Below are 10,859 nucleotides of genomic sequence, written 5' to 3' on the forward strand. Positions count from 1 at the left end.
TTTGGTTAATATGAGTATTAAATGAGATTTGTATGTGAGAATTGCTAGCACAGTATTTGCAATATTTTGCATGTTCATCAGATGCTATTCCATCCCCAGACCTTTGTCTATCTGAACCTAATATTCCTGGGAGCTATTGCTCTTCTAATGCTGATGGGGAATCAACCTCATTGGGGTGCCTTCTTGATCAAAGAATATCTAGCTCTTTCTGATATTTTCACACACCTGTGGTATTCAGCATGATTTCAGGGGAAATTACTGTTGATGGATGCCCTTTCTTTTTCTTTCTTTCTTTTTAAAAGTTTTATTTATTTATTCCTGAAAGACACAGAAAGAGAGGCAGAGACATAGACAGGAGAAGCAGGCTCCCTGTAGAGAGCCTTATGTGGGACTCCATGCCAGGACCTTGGGGTCATGACCTGCGTCAAAGGTAGACGCTCAATGACTGAGGCTCCCAGGTGCCCCAATGCATGCCCTTTCAATATAATCGACAAAGTAGGAAGAAAATAACAGTTTTATTCCCATAAACTGGATGGAATTAGTATCCTAGAATCCAAAACTGGGGAGATGGAGGTATCAGAAAGAATATGATAAAAAACAAATGACACACAAAAGAGTAGAAATTTATGTAACTGAAAGTTCAGGTTTTATGTGCCTTGAAGTAATTTTATTTTCTTTAGGTTTAGTTAAATATTTAAGTTTCCCAATCAGATGGTTAGAGAAAAGAGAATGTGAAAATTTATTATAGGGTACATTTTAAACCAATTTTTCTGCTGAGTCCTTGGGGTTATGTAGGATCACATTGAAACACTTTTACCTGTGTTCCCTGCTGCATTGCATGGTCATTCCAGAAAGGTAAAAATACAAATGTTTGTGAAAGAATGCACAATTTCTTAGTGTGAGTTTCAAATTTGGAAAGAGAGAAGTGTCAAGCTCTGGGTGAGGTTACTTAAGGGGTAAATGTTTCTTATAGAATATAAAGGCACTTAATCATACATACAAATATAAACCCCATTTCCTACACCTTGCACAACTCTGCTGTATTATTTTGCCCTCTGAAATTAGGAGAAATCCTTCATAAAGTAAGCCTTAGTTTTAAAGTAAGCCCACATCTATGGCCAAAATAAAGTTGCAGTTTGAGGTGACACCCACCTTCTAATTTCCATTTCATCTTTGGCAAAAATAATACTTATTTCTGGTGACATTCAAATAAAGAATGTTCAAGGGATATACAGTAATTTGATGTATGTTGTAGTTATGGATAGATGCTGAATGTTTCTCTGATGTGTGTGTGAAAGTGTGAATGTTTGAGTGTATAGGAGTGTGTCTGTGTGTATGTGAGTGTGTGTGGGTGTATGTGAGTGTGAATATATATATATATATATATATCATGAAATGATCACCAAACTAAAAAGCTTCCTAGGGCTTTAGTATAGCTACTTATTAGCTACATGACTTTGGGCAAGTCCTTTAATCTTTCTGACTTTCAGACTCTTTATGTATACATTTGTGATATTAAGACTCTATTTATCTTGCAGGTTAATGGAAAGATGAAAAAATGGCTACATAAGAAAATTCCTTAAAGACTATAATTACCATACTAAATTAAAATATTTTAATAACAGATGCATTTGCACACATCAAGAATGGAAAAACACATACATCTTTGAACAATATACCTGACATGTTCCTTAGACTTTGAAACTAAGGTATAGCATTTCATTGACAGTTTCCAATCTCCTAGTCTGGCTTTATAACAAAATCAAGGGATACCTTTAGCTATAGCTACTGGCAGAACCGAGGGTAGTGTCATTCAGAAAATACACATATATCCGGAGTACTTTCATCCTCATGCATCTCCAAAGTCTTCCCCAGACCTACCTGGTATTGTTCCATTCTGTACGTGGGGCATCTAGGGTTGAGTAAAGCCCCCAGGTACATTCAGAGTACAACCACTTTGAAGAAGAACAGGTGAGTGGTCACATAGACAATGCATTGTATCTTGCTCCCTTTGAATTTGTTCATTGGTTTGGTCCATCTGGTCTTGGCTCACAAGGGTTCCTGGTTAATGAAGCTTTAAATAAACATAACCCAGGGGGAAATAAATGAATCACATACCAGAAGAAAGCACTGAAGTATAATCTTATTTGCTGACCTCCAAAGTAAAATGAAAAAATACTGTTTCTTTCTGTTAAGGAAAAATATGATTACCAGTTAATTAGAGTAGAAGATAATATAATACATTTAGACAGAGGAACTTGCCTCCAACTCTGATCCTTTTGGGTCATAAAAAGTCATTTATGCATTCTGGAACCTCAGTCTCCTCATCTATAAGTAGGGATATAAAATCCTGCCACATAATAGAAACTCAACACTTTTTTTGTGCTTAGATGGTAGACTTCATGGGTGGGTGATAAATTAGAGATATCTTCACTCTCTGTTTCACAACTCTAAAAAGAGGGTATAGGTATGGGAATGTCTAAGTTTCTACCCAGCTTTAGCTTTAGTATGGGATTGTGCTAGACCTTGAGGTTACTAAGTCCCATACCCTCACTTGACAGATGAGAAACATATTGTAATTCTGTAAAATACATCCTCTGATTACTTATTACATCTTTGTCTCTGTAATACAGGTCTCGCAAATGGAGGATTGTGTGGTTAATGAGAAGTAGAAGACTTTACTAAGATCCAGCGAATATGGCCTGGATTTTTTGGGAAACAGTTATGGGCAGCTCCTGTTGGCTCTTGTGAATTGTTTGAATACTCAGTGTGTTCGTTCTGTGTAGTGCCACAGGAGGAGGTTCACAGGGCTTAGGCCCCACTGACTGAAAGGAAGCATAGCTGGATTGGGAATTGATTTGAAAGTAATGAAACTTCTGTCTCATCAGGCATTTTCAAGTTTGCAGAGTCAATAGGTGATGGGGCTTTAATTAAAAATAAAAGGATAAATTGAAGCTCAGCTACAGCATCTGAAAGGAAAGATGAACTTTGGGATCAGGAGAAATATTGTCAGAATCCCAGGACAGAAAAAGCTGTTGAATTCTATTGAATTCAGGAAATTTAAGCATATAACCTATGAACCTATAAAACAACTGAGAGGAAGCTTATGTGCATGCTTACATACCACCATCCAATTATATCTGGAAGAGATCACATTTTTATATTATGGCCCAGTGTGGTGAGACAATGAGTGGGGATGAAGGTGGGGTCCACAGGTTCTCATCACTGGTAGCTTGATAACAAGTGTGGCATGTGCATGCTACTGCAGGCCCTAAGATTAGGCATGCTACTGCAGGCCCTAAGATTACTGCCACTGGAGATGGCTTAATGCAGGTCTCGAGTGAGCCCCATTTTTTACCGGGGCAACTTGGTATGCCCAGGTCCCTGGATCTGTTCAGAAAAATAGAGAACAAACTTCTCCTGTGTTTATATCCTTACATTCATTGATTTATTTTACAAACATTTACTTGGCACCAGTACTGGGACATTTGGTATTCTGGAAATACTGGAGAGCTACAAGGTGATTTAACCAGGGTCTCTTCCCTTTATGGGGCTATATTATAGTGGGGCAGAATGACAGTAATGACCAACTATGATACAAGATGATGACAGGAAATGACCAATTGTGATGCAAGATGGAAGGAAATAAGCAATATGCCTAGAAATAGAGAGAAGGGTTATGAAGAAATAAATGATATCTTTTGAGCATATCCTTTACTCTTATGTCTTAAACCATGTCAGATATATTATTTATGTATTTTACAGTTATGAACAATTCTGAAAGGGGGATAAAATGTTCCTTATTTTACTGTTGAGTTAATCAAGGCTCAGGAGTTTAAGGAGGTTGCTCAAGGTCATAAAGGAAACTTTAAAGCTGGATGGTAAGCTTTAAAAGTTACATATCCATGGGTTCCCATAGCAGCCATTCTCCAGTGACCAAATGGAAGCAATGGCTGCTTTGATAGTTGATTTCAGTAAGGTGAGTTAAGCAAAGGGTTTATGCTTTCAGTTACAGTAAGCTAGTAGCCCTTAGTACCTGGATTTGAATCCCAAACTCTTTGAGACCCTAACTATATACATCTCCCAAACTTTTTCTATACTCAAGATCCTAGAGGTACTGTGCCATAGAAGGAGGTGTGGCTAGTGAGAGATGATTGATTTTTCTGGTTTCAGATCCCTTGTCCTCCCTATTTTTAGCCTGCCATTTCTATTTGTCAGTTAGATTGACTGAGATGTGTGTGATGATAGATGCTGAGAACCAGGTAACTCTTAGTTTCTGAGGTGATTTGGTTTCAGTGTTTGCTTTACCTAGCAGTCATCTTCACAGTCTTTGGGATCTACACTGAGATTCTTCCCTTAGTCTCTGCCTGGTCCAAATATTGAATATGCACAAGGGAAAATCTTTACCTTCTGTCTTCATAGTACTTTAGAAGTATATGGCCACTTCTCTATTCATATCATGTCCTAGCCAACACCTCTGTCTGGTTAAAGACATAGATTTGTTTTCCAATTTATCCATAGATTGAGTTTCCAGTTTTTGGTTCTCTGGACAATAATAATTGTTTTAAATGCCATTTTTCACAATTTAAATAATCAGTTTAAAACATTCAAAAAACAATGTTTATTTCCCAGAATGTGTTTTCAAACTTATGAGAAGGGGTACAGAGGGAGGGCTAGGGAAAGGGGTGGGAGTGACGACTTTATTCATTTTTCTACAGTGGGATCTGGAGTTTCATTCTGCCTTAAAACTTCTTGATATGAACATTCAGGTCTTATTTCATATTTTCTCTGCATTCAGAAAAATCATGCATTAACAGTCTATTAATACTTGCTTACTAAGGTGTTATGTAGTCCCAACCTTTCCTACACCCTGAACTCTGCAGTTGTGTATCCATATAGTTGCTCAGCATCTCCAGCTGGATGTCTAAGAATATCCTGAAGTTAACATATGGAACAGAACTCTGGATTCCCTCTCCCGGGTACTCCTGCTTTAGCAAGAGACATCTTCAGTTACCTAATTGCTAAGGTAAAAAAAATTTCAGGGGTCATCAGCTTCTTTTTTTTCTTACATCCCACATCCAATCTATCAGAAAATTGTGTCAACATTACCTTTAAAATATATCCCTGGTCCTACCCCTTTCACCCTGTTCAGCACATTCCATCTTAATCAAAACTCCATCACCTCTTACCAGCATTATTACTATAGCCTGCTAAAATTGCACCGCTTTCTTCCGTGTCACACTAAAATTCACTGCTAAAAAGATCTCTATACTCTCCATTGTTATTAAGTAAAGACTAAACATCTTTTAGAGAGACCTATCTGATTTGGCTCCTGAGTTCTTCTGACCTTCTTGTTCTTCCACATTTTACTTATTATGCTTTTAGCCCTCTTGGCTTTCTTTCTGAACTTCTAATGCATTGATCTTGACGTTAGGTTTTTGCATACCCTGTTCTTTCTGCATGGAAACCTCCTCCACCATTTACAATGGTTACCACTTAGTTTCTGTTCTAAACTGCTTTGTCTGAAAGTTCTTCTTCAGCCATCCAAACTAGAGTGTCACCTTCCCGCCCTCATCCTGCTCCTGTTTTCCTACAACCTGAAATATCTTGTTTAAATATTTGTTTACATGTTTATTTTTTATTTCCTCTGTTAGAAGGTAAATGTCTTGAGGGAAGAGATAATCTCACACTTGGTAAATGCAGAATTCCCAAACCTAGGAGCAAATAGTACATAGTTAGTAGTAAAAAAATATTCTCTGGATAAGCTGGTATGAATTATATTTATTATATCATTTAAATATAACAATAATTACTTTGATTAAACACCTTGAATATGCCAGGCACTGTGCTAGCATCTTCATGTGAGCATTCCATTTAATCTTCAAGTAATATACAAGATAGTTTTTATTATTTACAGTTTATTGATTAGGGTTATAATGTTAAGAGAGAGTTTGTCTAACTTGTGCAAAGGTGTATCAGCTCACACAGAGGATGAAAAGCCCACTGTTTCAATTCAAGGGCAGTGAACTCTTCCTCAGCAATCCTCATCAGTGTACCAGTGATTCAGAGGGACCCATTTGTGATGTGTGTAAGAATGGGAAAAGAGTGAAATTCAGGGCACCTGACACTTGTGAGGTGAGATTTGGTTTAGGATTTGAAGGGACAATAGATTGTGAATAGGAAATAATCATCAAAGAAATAGGGAAATATGACCTATGTTTAAGAGAAAATGGTAGTCTATAGAAACTGACCCAGAAGTGAGCCAGGTGTTTGAATTAGTAGATGAAGACTTTTAAAATAATAATCATAGATATTTTAGATAATCTCCAGCAAAAGAAGAAAACAATAGGTGATACAATTGGGGATTTTAGAAAATATATGAAAATGTTGAAGTTTACAAAACAGAAAATTCAGCATTGAAGAATACCACATCATATATATATATATATATATATATATATATATATATATATATATGACAGGATTACTAGAACCATGGGCATAACAGAAGAAAAGATCATTTGAAAGATAATTTGAAAGAAATTGAAAACATATGAAAAGAAATAATGCAGGTTGAAAACACAGAAAGAGAACTGGTAGAGAAAAAACTCCCAGAGATTTTGTGACCTGGTAGAATCAAGTGGTTTACTACATGGGTTTTTAAGGAGAAGGGAGAGTTGGATGGGGCAGAAAAATATTTGATAACATATTGGCCAAAATTTGTCTAAATTTGATGACCACCAAAGAGCAAGCTGTAAGTCCAGGATGTTCCGCAAACCCCAAGTGAGCTAGTATCAAACACAATCACACGTGGGCCCATAATATTCAAAATGTTGAAAATGAAAAATAAAGGAGGAAATTCATAAAAAGAAATAATAAAAGATCAGAAGGGAAAATTCTAAGAGGTACAGGTTGTATTCATTTTCTTTTACTTTGTAACATATTACCGCAAATATAGTCCTGGAACAATACTCATTTACTAGCTCCTGATTCTGTAGATCAAAACTACATGGTGCTACATGGCACAGTTCTTTTCTCAGGCTGAAATTAAGGTGCTAGCTAGCTGCACTTTAATCTGGAGTTTGGAAGTCCTCTCCCAATCTCGTTCTTGTTATTGCAGAACTTATTTTCTTGTGGTTGTAGGAAGTTCAGCAGCTGCCACTCAGCAGAGGGATGCTCTTGGCTTCCAGAGGCTGCCTGCACTCCTCATTATTAAGCCCCTTCCACCTTCAAGTAAGCAATGGGGTGCTGAATCATTCTGAGGCTTCAGATATCTCTGACTCCCCCTCTGCTACTATCTCTGCCTCGAATAGGCTCACCTGGTAGGGTTGAAGCCACCTAATATTTTTAAGATCAACTGATTTTTTACTTCAATATTTCATGTACAAAATCCTGTCACAGCCATGCCTAGATTAATATTTGGTAGAATAACCTGGGATTGGAAATCTCAGGTTGGGGGAGATCTTTAGATTTCTGTTTACCGTAGAGTACTTCTCATCAGAAATAATGTCAGTCAGAAGTCAATGGAACAACATAGTGCAGCTGTGTTTCTAAGAGCCAAAAATTAGAAACAACTCAACTAGAGAAAGGACAAGCAAATAAGGTATATCTATTCTCTCTGGTTTGATTCAACAATAAAAATAAATATTGCAAAAGGTCTAGGGTAGGACCAGAGGAAGTTCAGATGTAGAATGAATAAGTTCATTGAGTAACAGGATGTCAAGGAACTGAATTTATCTCTAAGAAATTAATGGTTCAGCAGAATTGTGACATGAGCAAATAGTGAAACTAATGCCTAAAATTATCAAGGAATGGACTATTTGGCATGGGAGTCTGTAGGTGACTGTAAGAAAGAAGAGTAATTGGTTATAGTATGAGGACATGAGAATCTCCTTCCATTGCTGAATATAGATTTAAACCCTGGTCTCTAGACTTTGTTGTCTCACAGACAACTCTATTTGGAATGCCTTATGATATGTGAATCTACAACTAAAGTTGTTTGTCAGCTTCATATGTCTGTCAACCTCATATGTCTTCCTGGAAAAAAAAAAAGTAATTGCAACAAAATCTCCAATTTTGAAAGATGGAGAAATAAGATCAGTGAGAAGTGGTGTGTAGCAAACATGTCATGTTGGCTGGAATATTAAGGACTCATTGCTTTGGTTATGGAATGAGATACTTGGTTTTCCTTTTCTTGCTCCCACTTCTGTTCTCTTGGAGATCTTCCTCATCCATTTCTTTCTATCACCACACTTGGGAGGGGAACTAGGAGGGATTTGCAGATGGTACTTTGAAGGTTCTGGTGTCTAGGGATTCCTTCAGATTTTGAGTAATACAAACTGGAAAGGACATGAAAAACTCTTAAAAACATGGTGGAAAAAATTAAAAAAAAAACTTGGTGAAATTTCCATTCAGTTCTATTAGCTTAACTTAAAGAGCTGGTAACCAAAGACAGAGATCCCATGTACCTATTATGTTTGAGTCCATAACAAGGCTATGCTCTGCTACTCCCTTAGCCTTCAACCCAATAGTCAGTATCTTGGCCTTTATCTTAACAAAATTCAAAACAAAAGGATGGGTTGGAAAAGCGCTGTTAATTTTCCTCTGCTATCAGGCTGCGGTAGTTACCTGTTCTTTACAGAGGGGATATAATTTCCTTTTCTCAGACGATGTCTACATATAGGATGCACATGGGAGACCTCTGGATATTTGACTTCTAAGGTTTAATATATTCTTTTGTTTTTATCTCCTTGTCTTTGCAGTAAGCAACCCTAGGCTCAGGCAGAGAATTAATCTTTTCAAATTTTATTTCAAAGTACTACAATCATAACCAACTTGAATTGAAATCACCTAGCCTAAATTTTTTTCATAGAAAAGTAGTATCACCCACCTTTAAAAACCTCTTATTCTTTCAGATAGGACAGTTTCAACACAAACCCTCATGACATGGAACCTTATCAAAGTCTTCAAGAAGTAGCCATTGCATTTCAATGTTATAAATTTTTTTTTTTTGACCTGGCTCTCTAAGACATTGGGGAAGGTACTAAAGCCTGAGCTGTGAGACTTGCCAGCTATTCACCAAGCTCTCTCAAGGGTGGTGACTTCTCAGACAAGGTTTTTGTTCTCTCACTGCTCTCATACCTTCTGGGACTTGGACTCATTCATCTCATGGTAGTGAGTTTTGACCCCAGTTTAGAAATTCAAGGGCAGCCCCGGTGGCCCAGTGGTTTAGCGTCGCCTTCAGCCCAGAGTGTGATCCTGGAGTCCCGGGATCGAGTCCCACGTCAGGCTCCTTGCATGGATCCTGCTTCTCCCTCTGCCTGTGTCTCTCCCCCACCCCTTCTCTGTCTGTCATGAATAAATAAATTTAAAAAACCTTAAGAAAAAAAAAAGAAGTTCAAGACCTGCAATTCCATAATAGGCTTCTCTGCAACTGAAAGCCTGTCAGGATCCCACTAGTTTTGAGGATCACTTTTGCTCTTCACCACTTGCCTACCTGGACACCAACATCAGGCAGAGATGATCTCTCCTCTTCCACAGGCACAAGTCTTAGCATGACCTCCAGACACTGCTTCTTCTTCCTACAGATCACTGTCTCCATTTGAATTTTCCTTCTCCTCAAGTCACATCCAGGTCCTCACTCTGACAAGGCTGCAGTCCCCTGCTCAATTTCCTCTCTGGCTCCCACAGAGGTTTCCCATATACCTTTTCCTCTAGCTCTCCCCTTTGGTTCATCCTGAACCTGCCTTCCACAGCCAAGGTCATTTTCCTAAAGTAATGTTATAAATCCTCTCTGTAAAGGGGTTCCTCAGCATCCAATCTGGCCTGCCTCCATCTTTCTCTGTGTGCTAAGTACCCATACATGAGGTCCAATTTTATCCCCTACAATTCTGGTTTTCATGGGATGGTTTCCTCTTTCCCTCTGTAACCTCTGAAACCTGTGTTTTGTATTTTCTTATGCTGCTTCATCTCATGATCCTGCTCTCTTCCTGCCCAAATTTCACTTATCCAGAACCTTAAAAAAGGTTTTTGTTCTTCAGGGTATGTTAGAGGCCTTTCTTTTCTAGGGTTATTCTCTTTTAACCTCAGATTACTTTCCTTTTCCACATCTTATTTCAACAATAAAGAATATTATTTCAAGTAGAATTGGATTAAAAACTGGTATTTAAAAAAAACCTATGTGGACCCAAGACTTACAGTTCTGTTTGTGTTTCTCTCTCCGTACCACACGAAACAGAGCTAAATTTTTAAACTATTTCTATAAATAATATTCAGAACCAGTTAAATCTGATCCCTATTTTTTGAATGTTATCAAATATGCTCTAATCTCATGCCCCAATATCTATGTGTCTTCTTTCTCTAGGTATCTCCCCAATTAAAAAAATCCAACTAAACACTTGGTTGAGAAAATGAAATTATAGAATAAATTTGGACTGGGAAATTTGGCTGTGTTGTTACTTAAAATATCTCATAAGACCCAGATTACTCACAGATAGAAACAGGGCCTTTTCTTTGCCTCAAACACAGAGAATGCACACTGACAGTCCTTCAATTACTTCTTGCTTATTTCTGTTTTATATATCTCAGCAGAATTCCAAAAGTCACACTTGAGAAGAAACCTCCAGAGTGGAATTTTATTTTAGCAAACCCGCAGGAAGAACTTACTGGTTTCAAATCAATACAGTAGTAAAATACCAGCAGGAAGTGTATAAGTGGTATATTTAGAAGCCTTATTGGAAGCTGGATAATGAGATCCTGAACTTAAACCTGCCCCTTGGTTTCACTAGGAAAGCAACATGTCAGCCTTGCTTGTAATTAGGTCTAATTGTTTCCTTGCAAAAAATAATCAGAGTAATTTA

This window comes from Vulpes lagopus, chromosome 19 (genome assembly GCF_018345385.1).
Source record: "Vulpes lagopus strain Blue_001 chromosome 19, ASM1834538v1, whole genome shotgun sequence".
NCBI classification, from domain to species: domain Eukaryota; kingdom Metazoa; phylum Chordata; class Mammalia; order Carnivora; family Canidae; genus Vulpes; species Vulpes lagopus.